Raw genomic sequence first — 11,967 nt, forward strand, 5'->3', positions numbered from 1 at the left:
TTCTGCCTTGTTTTTATGGATAACTCCTTCTGGGGAAAGCCAGCTGCCATATCATAAGGATATTCAAGCAGTCCTATGAGAAGTTCATGTGGTGAGAAACTGAGACCTCCTGTCAACTGCCAGCATCAACTTGGCAGTCGTTTGAGTATGACATCTTCAAGTGGATCCTCCAGCTCCAGTCAAGTCTTCAGATGACTGCAGCCCATCAAAGTCTTGATGGCATCCTCTTGAGAGACCCCAACGTAGAGCTATATAGCTGAAATGTTTCTAAATTCCTGAACCACAGACACTGTGTAGACAATAAATGTTTATTTAAAAATGTTTATAAACAACTACGTTTTGAGGTAGCTTGTTATGAAGCACTGACAATACATTACAACTGTTGGCTTATTATTGTTGCTGTTGTTACAATGCCTTCTTTTTTCATCATGAGAATGCAATAAATACACCGTAAGATGTGATTTTCAACATTCCAATTTCAGGCAAAGAAAAACTCTGCAACTTATTCAACCCAATAAATCCTAGGAAATTATTGGACAAGGAATATCATATGGACAGATTTGAATTGCATGCTATGTTGGGATGAATCCAGACATTTTACTTCCCATACTTAAGCAAAAGGGATGTAGTACCATCTACAACTCCTCAGTCTGTTATGAGCACACCTTGGTTCCATGTGTTTTGAAGAGATCTTGTGTTTAGACATTTTTAATTGTGCCCCCAAACTGTTTTTCTATGCTAAAACTTTATATATAAGTACAGCTTGAGCATAAGAAATTCATGAATCCCCTAAACTTGGAAAAATTGTTGATTAAAATTATATAGAAAGAAGGCACCATTGAAAGAATGGTACCCTCACACCACCAACTATAATGCAATCCTTACATTACATTGAATTTATTGCCTATAAGTTTATTGCCTATAAAGTTTATTGCCTATAAATCCTTCTTTTTATTGTTCAACTGTACCTTTTCATATCTGTGAAATTTTATATTGTTTGGAATCTTAGATAGAAGTAGGACTCATCATAATTTTTCCTTTAATATTAATGGAAATATTTTTTCATTTAACAGTTTTTCATTTCATGGAAGGGTTTGCAGGAACAAATTAAAGTTCTTAAGGAAGAGATGTATATACATGGTTTATAGAGGGCAGTCCAAAAATAGTTGAATGGGCAAACAAAAATCCTATTGTTCTTTAGGTCCTGAGGTGGGCCTAGAATCCAAATCTCCTAAGCCAGAGTGCTTTCTCTATACCATATTACATCCCGCTGAGGATGATAATTATTTGCATACAAATCTTAACCTTTTCATTCTTGAGTGCAACCTCCTTAAGGTCAGTTTTCTTTTACTGTGGTTATGAACTGCGGTTATTAAACTGCCCTTTTGGTTTCTCAGTGCAACTCATTGGCAAATTGATTATAGAAACACTCATTATATCTATTCAATTGGCAACTCTGACTGAGGGCAACCCCACCTCCAATGTTAGGCACTGTGCTAGGTATTAGGTATCCAAAGATGGATGCAATAGAGTCCCTGATGTCAAGCTGGTCAAGATGTAGTAGGAAAGAAAGAGAAAAACAAAGAGTTGAATTTGGAGGAAAGAGAGTCAAATGCTTAACAGAAGAGTGAAAAGAGTAGTGGTGAGAGTAATTTGACTCTCCCACAGGGAAAGAAGGAGTAAAGGAAGCTTTCAGTGGCAGGGATGCTTGAGGTAGATCCTGAAGGACAAGTGCTAATGGTCAAGTGGGCGTTGGTTGACCTGGCCTTGCAGACTCTGATGGCTTGGGTGCTGGAATTTTCTTGAGGTTGGATTATGCTTTTCCCCTGGTGAAATGTAGAAATTAATGAGAGAAAAGAATGAATGAAGACTTGAGCACTGACCTCGGACTGGGAAGAATTCTTTCCTCATGCATCTTAGATTAATTCAAAGAAAGCAACTAGAGAGGATTAGCAATAGTACTTCCATGCTGAGTTTTTCCTTTTCATTTTAAACTTTGCTACAGCAATATTCTCTGGAAGACCTTCAAAAGGTATAGGAGACTGTTAGTAGGTTGTTATGACTGAAATGGAAGGGCTGGAAGCATTTTCAGAGGTATCCAAGTGCATACGGTACAACTATTAGGTAATGAGTTGGAATTTTAGCAGTTGTGAACACATACATCTTAACGAGCATGGTCCCCTGGGGAGGAGATCAATTGCTTATTCCAATAATTTTGCCATTACTGAAAACATTTTGAAAATACATGTCTCTCTGGAAATTGTCTTTGAACCTACAGCATATTCTTTTGAATTGCCTTGATGATGGGTAAATCTTAGTCCTTTGAGTCTGAATTTTTATCTATGTGTAATGGGTAATTTTCCAGGCCATACCAGCCTGGGGGAATAGTTTAATGATAAGTCAGTGACATAACTCCATTACTCCACAGCTCAGCATCACCCACTGGTTTGCAGGAACTTGTACCACCCCATTCTGCCTCTAAGCATATGTGTGGGGAGTGGGGAGCAGCATTGGTGTGGAGAGAAGAGGGAGTGGAGATGAGGGGTTTTTTGTTTTTGCCTTTTACAAATAAGCTTCTTTTAATTTAAAAAAATCTATTTCTTTCTCCATAACTGTTAATTGTCTGACAATCAATTCCAGTCCATTCATTGGGAGCCCAGTTGCTCCTAATGAATCTAGAAGATACTTTCTAGAGATGCTCCATGTGGTAACTTGTGTTCAAAGATAACGGTGTCAGTTTCTTTCCTCTGTCTTCCTCCTGCTAAAACATGGGCTACTGACTTGTGATTGCTTTACCCAGTAGAATATAACAGAAATGACTTTGTACCAATTCTGTGTCTAGCTTTTAAGAGGATAGGCAGCTTCTGCTTCTTGCATCTTGGATTTCTCTCCCTTGGGGGCACTTCTCCTAAAACCCAGCATTTAGGCTATGTAAAACATAAGCCGTGTGGAGAGGCTGCAAAGAGATTCCCCTCTGGTTTTGCCACACCTGAGTCAGAGTGGGAGCTCTTCTTGTCCTTATTGTTATTGGGCTTTGCTCCTCAACTTTTCCCCTGGTCCCTGGCCACATCTCTGACCTCACCTCCTATCCTTCTCCTTGAAATGCTCACAGCTTTGGACATATTGCTCTGCTGACCATTCCTTGAATGATGGGGCACTCCATATTGATGGGCTTTGGGTGGGTGGCTTCCACAGCTGGAGAATGGTTGCCTTTCTTAGGGCCACGTGTCTGGGTATTTGGTTCTAGAAGTTGACTGGATTACTTGGTTCTTCTCCAAGTTACATCTTCTGGACATGAAACTAACATTCTACACACATCTGGACTGGTGCCTGGGCTGGAATAGCTGGAAGAGCTGGAACTGGCCAGCCATCTTTCTTTCTTCACAGAGCCTCTTCATGTGGCTGGCTTGAGCTTCCTCACAACATGGTGGTCTCAGGGTAGTTGAACTTCTTACATGGCAGCTGGCTTCCCCCCAGAAAGAGCCTTTCAAGAGATTAGACAAACTGGAAGTTTCTTAGGATTTAGCCTTGAAAGTCTCAGAAAATCAGTTCCACCACATTCTATTCATCAAGTAAGTCATTCAAACTAGCTGACTTCCTTAGAGAGGAATCAGAGGAATCTTTCAATGGAAGGGAGAGCAAAAAAAATTGTAGCCAACTTTAATCTACCACATTATATGTAGGTAGTGTGCTAAGCACTGTACTTGCAGCATCTTTTTAATCCTATGACAGCTCTATGAACTAGAAGCTTCCATTTCACAGATGAAGAAATTGAGGCTTTGAGGAAAAATAACTCCCATCTGAGCTCATAGTTAGAGGTGGAGCCAGTAACAAATGAAAATTCAATTTCCTTGAATGTATAAAACAAATAGCATTTGGCCTACTTAGAAATTACTTCAGGCACACAGGGGTGAGTGAGGAAAGGTGGGGAACTGGGTCCCCTATGACAAGTTCCTGTAACTGCGCCTACGGGAAGGACCTCGTCAAAACACTGACTATGTAATACATCGATCTTTGAGCTTGGACCAGAAAGAGAGTTTGGGGCTCCAGAGAAGAATGCTGGCAGTTATTTAAAAAAAGCACCTATGCCTCAGGGTGTGTGTGAACCACAGCTGGCAACCCAGACTGGGATATTGATTTCTTCAGGGCAAATGAAAAAGATCATGTATGCCAAATTGTGTGTATGTGTGTGTTTAACTTAAGAAAAATAGGGGCGAGTCTCTGGACTGACCCTAACAATCCCACATTCATGAAGTAGCTCATACCAGCAGGACTGTATTTGGAATGGTAAGACCAGGGCTGAGGATAAAGAAAGTGCAATTTTTCTTTGGAGTTTTGAAGTCCCTCCTTAGCTCATGGCTTTGAGCTGTTTCAAAAGCTTGAAGGGAATTTCCACACTTAGCACACTTCCCGTGGCTGCCTGCCGCCTGGCTCCGAAGCACATTTTGTGGCGTTTAAGTGTGTACCACTCTTCCACATTATAATAGATGCTGTCAGTAGGGCTGGATCCTGGCAGTGTACAACCGGTCACCCTGAAAGGCTCACCAGGGTCCTGTTTCCCGACTGAATGCCTGGTTGATGGTATCTTGTCTGATTCATATCCTATTGGAAATGGTGTGAAACAGGGCCCCAGAGTAGATCTGGTTTTAGTCAGTCTGGCTTATGCAGCCATGTTTGACAGGCAGCAGGGGCTGGGCTGCTGGTTTTAAAAGAGAAATCTTACTTTTAGGGGAAGATATTTTTCTTTCAATAGGCTGAGAAACTTATGAATTGCTTGTCCCTCAAGTAGTGCTGAACGTACAGGCATGCTTAAAAAGAACCCCTGTTTGCTTGTTTCGTTTATGTGTTCACCAAATGCTTTTTTAGATGCCTGCTTTGTGTCTGGCACTGTGCTAGGTGTTAGGGAGACAATCATGAGCAAAATAGACATTGCTCCCACCCTCGTGCAGATTACAGTGAGGGGAAGACAGAAATTGAACAAACTCAAAAACTAATATAAATAGGTGGTGTAAATGAAACATACAGGTGCTAAAGGGAGTATAACAGAGGGCTTGGAGGGGCTCAGGTAAGTGCCCAGGAAAAGACACTGAAATGGAGACCTGGAGCATAGAGAGGACATGTCCAGGCAGGGAGTGGGGCCTGGGGTCAGACAGGGAGAGCCCAGATCACGCAAGGCCTGAAGACCAACAGAAGGATTTTATGTTTTGAAATCCCTTCCAAGCACTTTTGTTTCAGCCCCTTTCTGTCATCTCCAGTTTGTTAAGAAGCAAGGACCTATCAGTCCTTGAGCTAATTAGATCCTGAAACAGCCAATTAGGAGTAAGGTCTGTCACTGCCGCGGCAGCCAGCATCCTCCGCTGAAGGGGTGGAGTAAGAAGGTCAATATTAAAAAAAGAAAACCAGCTTGGCAGGAACATGGGCTTCAAATATGAATTTGTTTTCCTGTTTATCGGTTTCACTACCATTATGCATTTGTACTTCCATTGGATCAAAAACTGAGTATATAGATATATACTCAAAATTTGAAAGATTCAGAGAAGTCTGAGACACATTCCTACTTGCTAGGAGCTTACAACTCAGTACAGAAGCTGGCTCTGTGAATCACCCTCAAAACCACCCACTCATGCAGAAAAATGAACTGATCATCTGATCCGGGTCTGCAGGTGTATTTTCAGGGTCACAGAGCTATATGGTAATTGCCTTTTAATTCTGTGTTTTCCATTGTGATTATAATCTAAAACGTATTTGCCAATAACAAGAAGAAAATTCCTCTTGTTCATACTATTGATTTATAATTGAAAGAGATTTCATGGAATAAGACTTACCCTACATCAATGATTGTCAAACTGGCATCCATGAAGACTTGAGGGCCCACAGGTATATTTTCAGGAGTCTATGAGATTTTTTTTTTCTTAAAATTTGTCCTTAGTTCACCAAATTTGAGAAATACTTCAATTCCATCACCTCACTATTACAGACAAGAAACCCAGGCCTAGGAAGAGCAAAAAGAAAATCCCTACAATATTTACGATGCCTTACATTGATTAATGATCATTATTTTCAAGGTTCTCTTGCATTCTTTCTCTCTTGTTTTCTTGTAAATACCTGTGAACCATGAAAGGTAGACAGTATCATTATCCCTTTCATAAAGATGAAGAAAAGGAGGTTTGTGACTGTTAAGTAACTTACCCAGGCTCAACTAATAGTAAATGTAAATAGTAGAGTTGGAATGAAAATACTCTGATTCCCAGTCTACTGCTTAACCCATTGTCCCAACCTGCTGGAATTTATGGCAATGGATATAATCCATAAAATCTGCACCCCCTGTTCCAGGCATGTGTTTTGGTTTTGGTTGACCAGTTATGAAAAAAAATTCCTCCTTTGGTCATAGTCATATTGTGATAGCTTGTTTAACGACTTCCTCAGCTTTGTGGTGGTGGGTTTAAAACATCTATACATTCTTTGACTGCTCCCGTGAAGGAGGCCTATGCGCCCTTCTCTTGAATCTGGTCAACCCATGGGGTGTGACTGTGACTTCTGAGGCTAGGTCGTAAGAGGCGATACAACTTCCACTTGACTCTTGTGGAATGGTCCTCCTTGGAACCAAGCCACCATATCGTACACAAGCCCAGGCCACATGGAGAGGCCATGTGTAGGTACTCCACTCACACCTGCACTGAGATCCCACTCACAGCCAGCATCAAGCCCAGACTTGAGTGGGATGCCGTGGAGATGCCTGCAGCCCTGGCAGCCGTTGAATTGCAGCTGCACCACACAGCTTGCGTAAGAACCATCTGGCTGAGCCCAGAGCCTTGGAAGATAATAATAAAAAAAAATTCAAGCCACTAAGTTTTGGGGTGATGTTAAGCAGTGACAGTGGCTGGAATGACAGTGGAGCCCCTCCCATGGGGGTAGCTCCCTCGGTTTCCCCCAAAAGCCCTCGTGCTCAGCACTGCACCGAGTACTTCCAGGCTTACTTCCTGAGACCAGAAGCTGTGAACCATTACAGCCTGACGGTCCTTCACATTTCTTGTTCTCTGACACACGTGTGCTCCTTTCCATTAGAAAATACTGTGCTTTTGACCGCAGTTGAGTGCGGTCTCTGCAAACAGGGAATTGGCTCAGTCTTCGATAAAAACGCCACGCTTTTTAGAGTGCATCCTGCTGAGGTGTCTCCCTTTGTCAGAGCTGAACAGGTTTCCATCCCAGATCCAGGAACTGGGGCGCCAGCTGCCCTGAAGAGATGAGAAGACCTATGGTGGCCAGAAGGGAAGCCACAGGCAGTGAGCATCTTCAGGACAAGGAGATATCTGCATCTCTGGCCCCAGCCTCCAGCACACTGCCTGCCCAGGTAGATTTGGGTTTTCTAAATGAATGAATGACCTCAAAGTAGCCACAGATTCCAAGTAGCCTGACCTGACTGAACTCACTGGCCTGTGAATGAACCATCAAGGTCTATACTCTTTTATAAAAGAAAAAATTTCCCTCTCTCCCATAAAAGGGGATAGTGTGAGGGAATAAAGTCATTTGGAGTTAGGGGTAAGTCAGTGGGTGAATAGAAGACTTTTGAAATGAAATATTTAACAGTGGAAGAAAAGAAGCTTAGTTTGGCTAAGCTAGTTTCTAGCCTATGGTCACTAAAATGTAATCTCCCTTGAAAGTGAGAGTCAGACGGTCATTGTGCACAGGCTGCATGTTGTCTGCAGAGAAGTTATCTCTTACAGAAAGTGGACATGCCTCCCGGGTGATGCATTCAGAGGTGTTGGAAAGGCCCTGTCCCCAGGAACTTCTGCATTGACCACATAAGCTGGACACACATATAATTGAGGTGCATAGCGAGTGTCCTGAAAACCCAGAGGAAGCAGCTGGTGCTGCTGAGGGAGGATCAGAGAGGGTTCCTACTGGAGGCAATGTTTCATTGGGCTTTGAAGGCTGAGTAGGAGCTGGCTTAGTAAAGAAGGTGGACAGAGGAATTATAGTCAGTAGGAACAAATCAATCCACAGAGAGGTAAGAACTGCAGAATATTCCAGATGGCATGAGCATAGGGTGCCCAGTGGGGAATGAGGAGTAGGAAGATAGAAAAGACAGGGTAAAGCACGAAACGAGGAGCTCTGAATATCAAACTATGGCATTGAGACTTTAATCTGTAGGCAATGCGGGGCCACTGATGTCTTTTGTACATGGAAATAATACAATTGGGTGCCAAGAATGGACTGAAGCTGGGAGACCGGTTCGAAGACTTATAATAATCCCACCAGTAAATAACGATATGAATTCTGAATTCCAAACAACTATCTCAAAACAAAACAAAAGATTAACCCCTGGCAAGCATCTACTATGTTTTTAGTAGCTATGGTAGGGTTTTGAAAAGTGTTGAGAAGTGGTCTTGTTGGGAAGACAGATGCACTGATGAACAGTAAGTGTAACAGGGACAAAGCAGGTGTCCAGTTCTCCCCAGGAAGTCCAGGAAAGTGCACCAGGGGATGTGGCTTTTGAGGAGTTTGCTAGGAAGAGCATTCTGGGTCTAAGATGCACCATATGAGTGTGGAGGAGGAAGGCACGTCCTTGAGGAGGACGGCTGCAGAACGAACTAGAAAGGCTAAGCAGCGCCTGACTGCAGGGCATCTTGTGATGCTAAGGGGTTTGGCCCTGCCCTCCAGGCACACAGGAGAACACAGCAGGTCCCAGGGAAAGCTGCTGTAAACAGACTGCAAAGACCCTATCTGTGAAGGAGAATGGAGGCCAGCGTGCCCCTCGGTCTTCTTGAGGTCAGAAAGGTGGGAGATGTTTGTACATGCAGAAGCCTTTAGTTACAATAATGTGGGCTCTCTCAGAAAGTCCAGTCCTCTGATTCAGTGTATCCCAAAGTTGGTCATGTCCGGACTGGCAGGGAACCGAAGGTCTCAGGAGCTGGGCCAGTAAGAGTGTGTGGTGGTAGCTGGTGATGGTGTGTGTGTCATGTGTGAGGGGCAGCACCCTGGGTCATTAGAGGCTTGAAGATATTTGCAAGTCTGGTTAAAGGTTTCTCATGGTTAACAGAAAACAGAACTTGGCCCCAAGGAAGGGGACCCAGAGGCCTCTTCCACCTTCTTCACAGAGTTGCATGGGGCTCTCCCAGTCCAAAAACCTTAAACATACACTTTTGGACATTTTGGAAGGCAAGCCAGGACACTCTTGTAAAATTAATATTGATCCTAATAGTAAAAATAACAATAGTAACAATAGTTAACATCCAACATAACGGTATGGGCGAGTCACTGCGTAATAGTGTTAGGCAAGGTTACCAGGGCTTCCTTTTGATCAACTCACTTAATCTTTAAAGTAACTTGATGAGAGGTGGGTTCCATTATCTGCATTTGATGTGGGAGGAAACCGAGGCCTGTGACTTGCCAGGGATCATGCTGCTGATGTGCAGCAGAGACAGATTCAAACCCAGCAGGGGCCCCAGAGACGCTTACCCTCACTGACATTGAACAACCATCTCTGGAACTGCCCGTCATCACGATGTTCACGTGAAAGGTCTGCATGCTGAGTTCAGATGCTCCCTGATCAGGGACCCAGGACATGGGGCAATTCACTGCCTGACAACTTGTGTAGGCCGGTGTCACGAGGCCTCTTTTCCCCAGTGTGCCCCAGGTGGTCTTACCTTCAGAGGGGTTGGAACCTGTGATCCCAGACCTGCCACACGTGTGGTTTGAGTCCCACCTCTGCACCTCTGTTTTCCCTAAAGGGTGAACATTATCCAAACATCCCACACTGCCTGCCCATTAAGGATACAGGAGCTGAGAGCCATAGAGGAAGCTTCTAAGAACCATGGAAATAGTTTCTTGGTTATCATTTTAGATCCAGTTGAGAAAACCTTGCAGAAAAGCAGTTTCCTAATATGGCCCTTTGACTATACAATGTAAACATTTGTGTTCATGGGACAAATAGGCCTGAGATGGTGTTAAACTCTCTAGAGACACATTATTCTTTCTATTTTCTTCTCTGTGATGTGATATGACCTTAGAAAGTGGCAGGGATCTGGAGAGTCTTGTGTACTTATACATTTTCCCATTGATTCTGTCATGTTATTTTGATTGTACATTATTTTCCCAGAAAAGTCATCATAAACCATTTGGAATGGTCACGCTTTTAATGGTCTGAAAGATATTTATCTCTAGCTTTGTCATAAGAAATAGGGACTCTGGGAAGTTTTCTAACCTGCTGTGAATTGGTGGTAGAGCTAAGAACTACACCTCAAGTTCCTACTCCCTGTTACACTAGCCCCACCTAACAGCTCTTCTTTCTTTCTGGCCCTGGCTCAAGCCTATGCTTCAGCATGGAAAGATCTGGCAAAAGTCTGACACTAAATAACTTTGTCTCTTCGCTTTGAATTAACTCTTTCTCTGCTTGATGTAGCGCAGATTAACTTAAAGCCAAAAGCTTATCATGTGCTCCAGAGGGCACTGAACACAGCTCCACACCAGACCTCAAAGAGAGTCGAGAAGGTAGAGCCCTTCCAGCAGGCTCTCCACTCCTGGGCAAAGAGTTTGCCAGAGACCCTCAAGGTCAGTCCTACAGAACAATGTGCAGATGGTTTCTAAGATCCCTAACCCCCTGAATATGCTGTCGGCTCGAGGTCCTTTTGGCCCTACACTTACTTGTGAGCCTTGTCCTCGATTTTCTGTTATTTCCTATATTTTTCTATTATTATAATTTTATATTATTTCTACCTCTTTTTCTTCCTCACACTTGGTGGAGAACTTTCAGAAAGATGTTCTCCTCCAACTGTTCCGTGTCTTCTTTTTTATACTTTGTGCAAAGTGAATGCCACCAGTCAACTAGAAACCTGAAGGAATATGGCTCAGACTGGAGGGAGTGACTCATGGACATCAAGGCAAATAAGCTAAATAACTTTTAAGGAAAAGAATAGTCTCTTGGCACAAGCATAATTTCAGCATCTTCCCACAAATGGGTAATTTTCAGAGGAAGCAAACAAAAAGCCATAATAGAGTATATATTAATATTAATTCCAATAGCTACCATGTCCGGAGTGTTTACTTGCATTAATCATTTTATATATGTTATTTCATTTCATACCCTTAGTTCAACTCTCAACAAGGGTGGTTAGCACCCGTGTGGTATAAATTAGCACCAATTGCAAATGCATAGAGAAGTTAAGGACCTTCCCAAGGTCATAGAGCTAGGCAGTGTGGGTGCAGAAATGACGCTGACCATCCAAAGATGTTAAGACTTCTTAGTTGAATGACAGAGCAAAGGAGCCGGATTATGAAGCCAAGAGGGCTTGAATGATGGGAGAGTTTGAGGGCAATGCCAGCCAGGAAAGATAAAGGGAATAGTGGTGAGGGCTTAGGATGGGGCAGCTAGGAGCATGCAGAGCTCAGTCCCTCTACCTTCCCTTTACCCTGCTCACACCATACCGTGCCATTGCTGGAGAAGGGTGACAGCTGTGAAAGGGGCTAGAATGGGCTGATGGGCCATCTACTGCCTGGGCATTCATGAAAGGTATGGAGGGAAAAAAAGCCAAGTAAACATAATTCTCTTGTAACAATTGCCTCTGAATTCATGCTGGTCCTCTGGTAACTCTTTTTACTGAATTGCTGGCCCAGTCCTGAGCCCTCCCCAAGCCCAGGCTTTTAGTAACATTGACAAATGGTCCCCGTGGGGGACAAAGGCACAGAGATGCCTGCCTTTCTGAACCTTTGGCAGGCTGTGTGGGCTTGGCCCTCAACTCGATTCAGAAGCTCCACCAGCTCTCCTGAGTGGCACTGCTCCCTTTCAAGTCAAGTGGGCTTTGTGAGAGTCTGAGGGAGTGTGAGAGCTTCTTACAGAGAGTCAGTATGGAAGGCAGATTGGAGCAGCAAGAGAGCTCTGGCCTAGGAGTACAAGATAGTGAGAGCCTCAGGTAGAAGCTCCTTGGTTCTCCAGCCAGCCAGCCAGCCCCAGAGCTGGTGGGAGGGCTC

This window comes from Manis pentadactyla, chromosome 10, assembly GCF_030020395.1.
Source record: "Manis pentadactyla isolate mManPen7 chromosome 10, mManPen7.hap1, whole genome shotgun sequence".
Classification (NCBI taxonomy): domain Eukaryota; kingdom Metazoa; phylum Chordata; class Mammalia; order Pholidota; family Manidae; genus Manis; species Manis pentadactyla.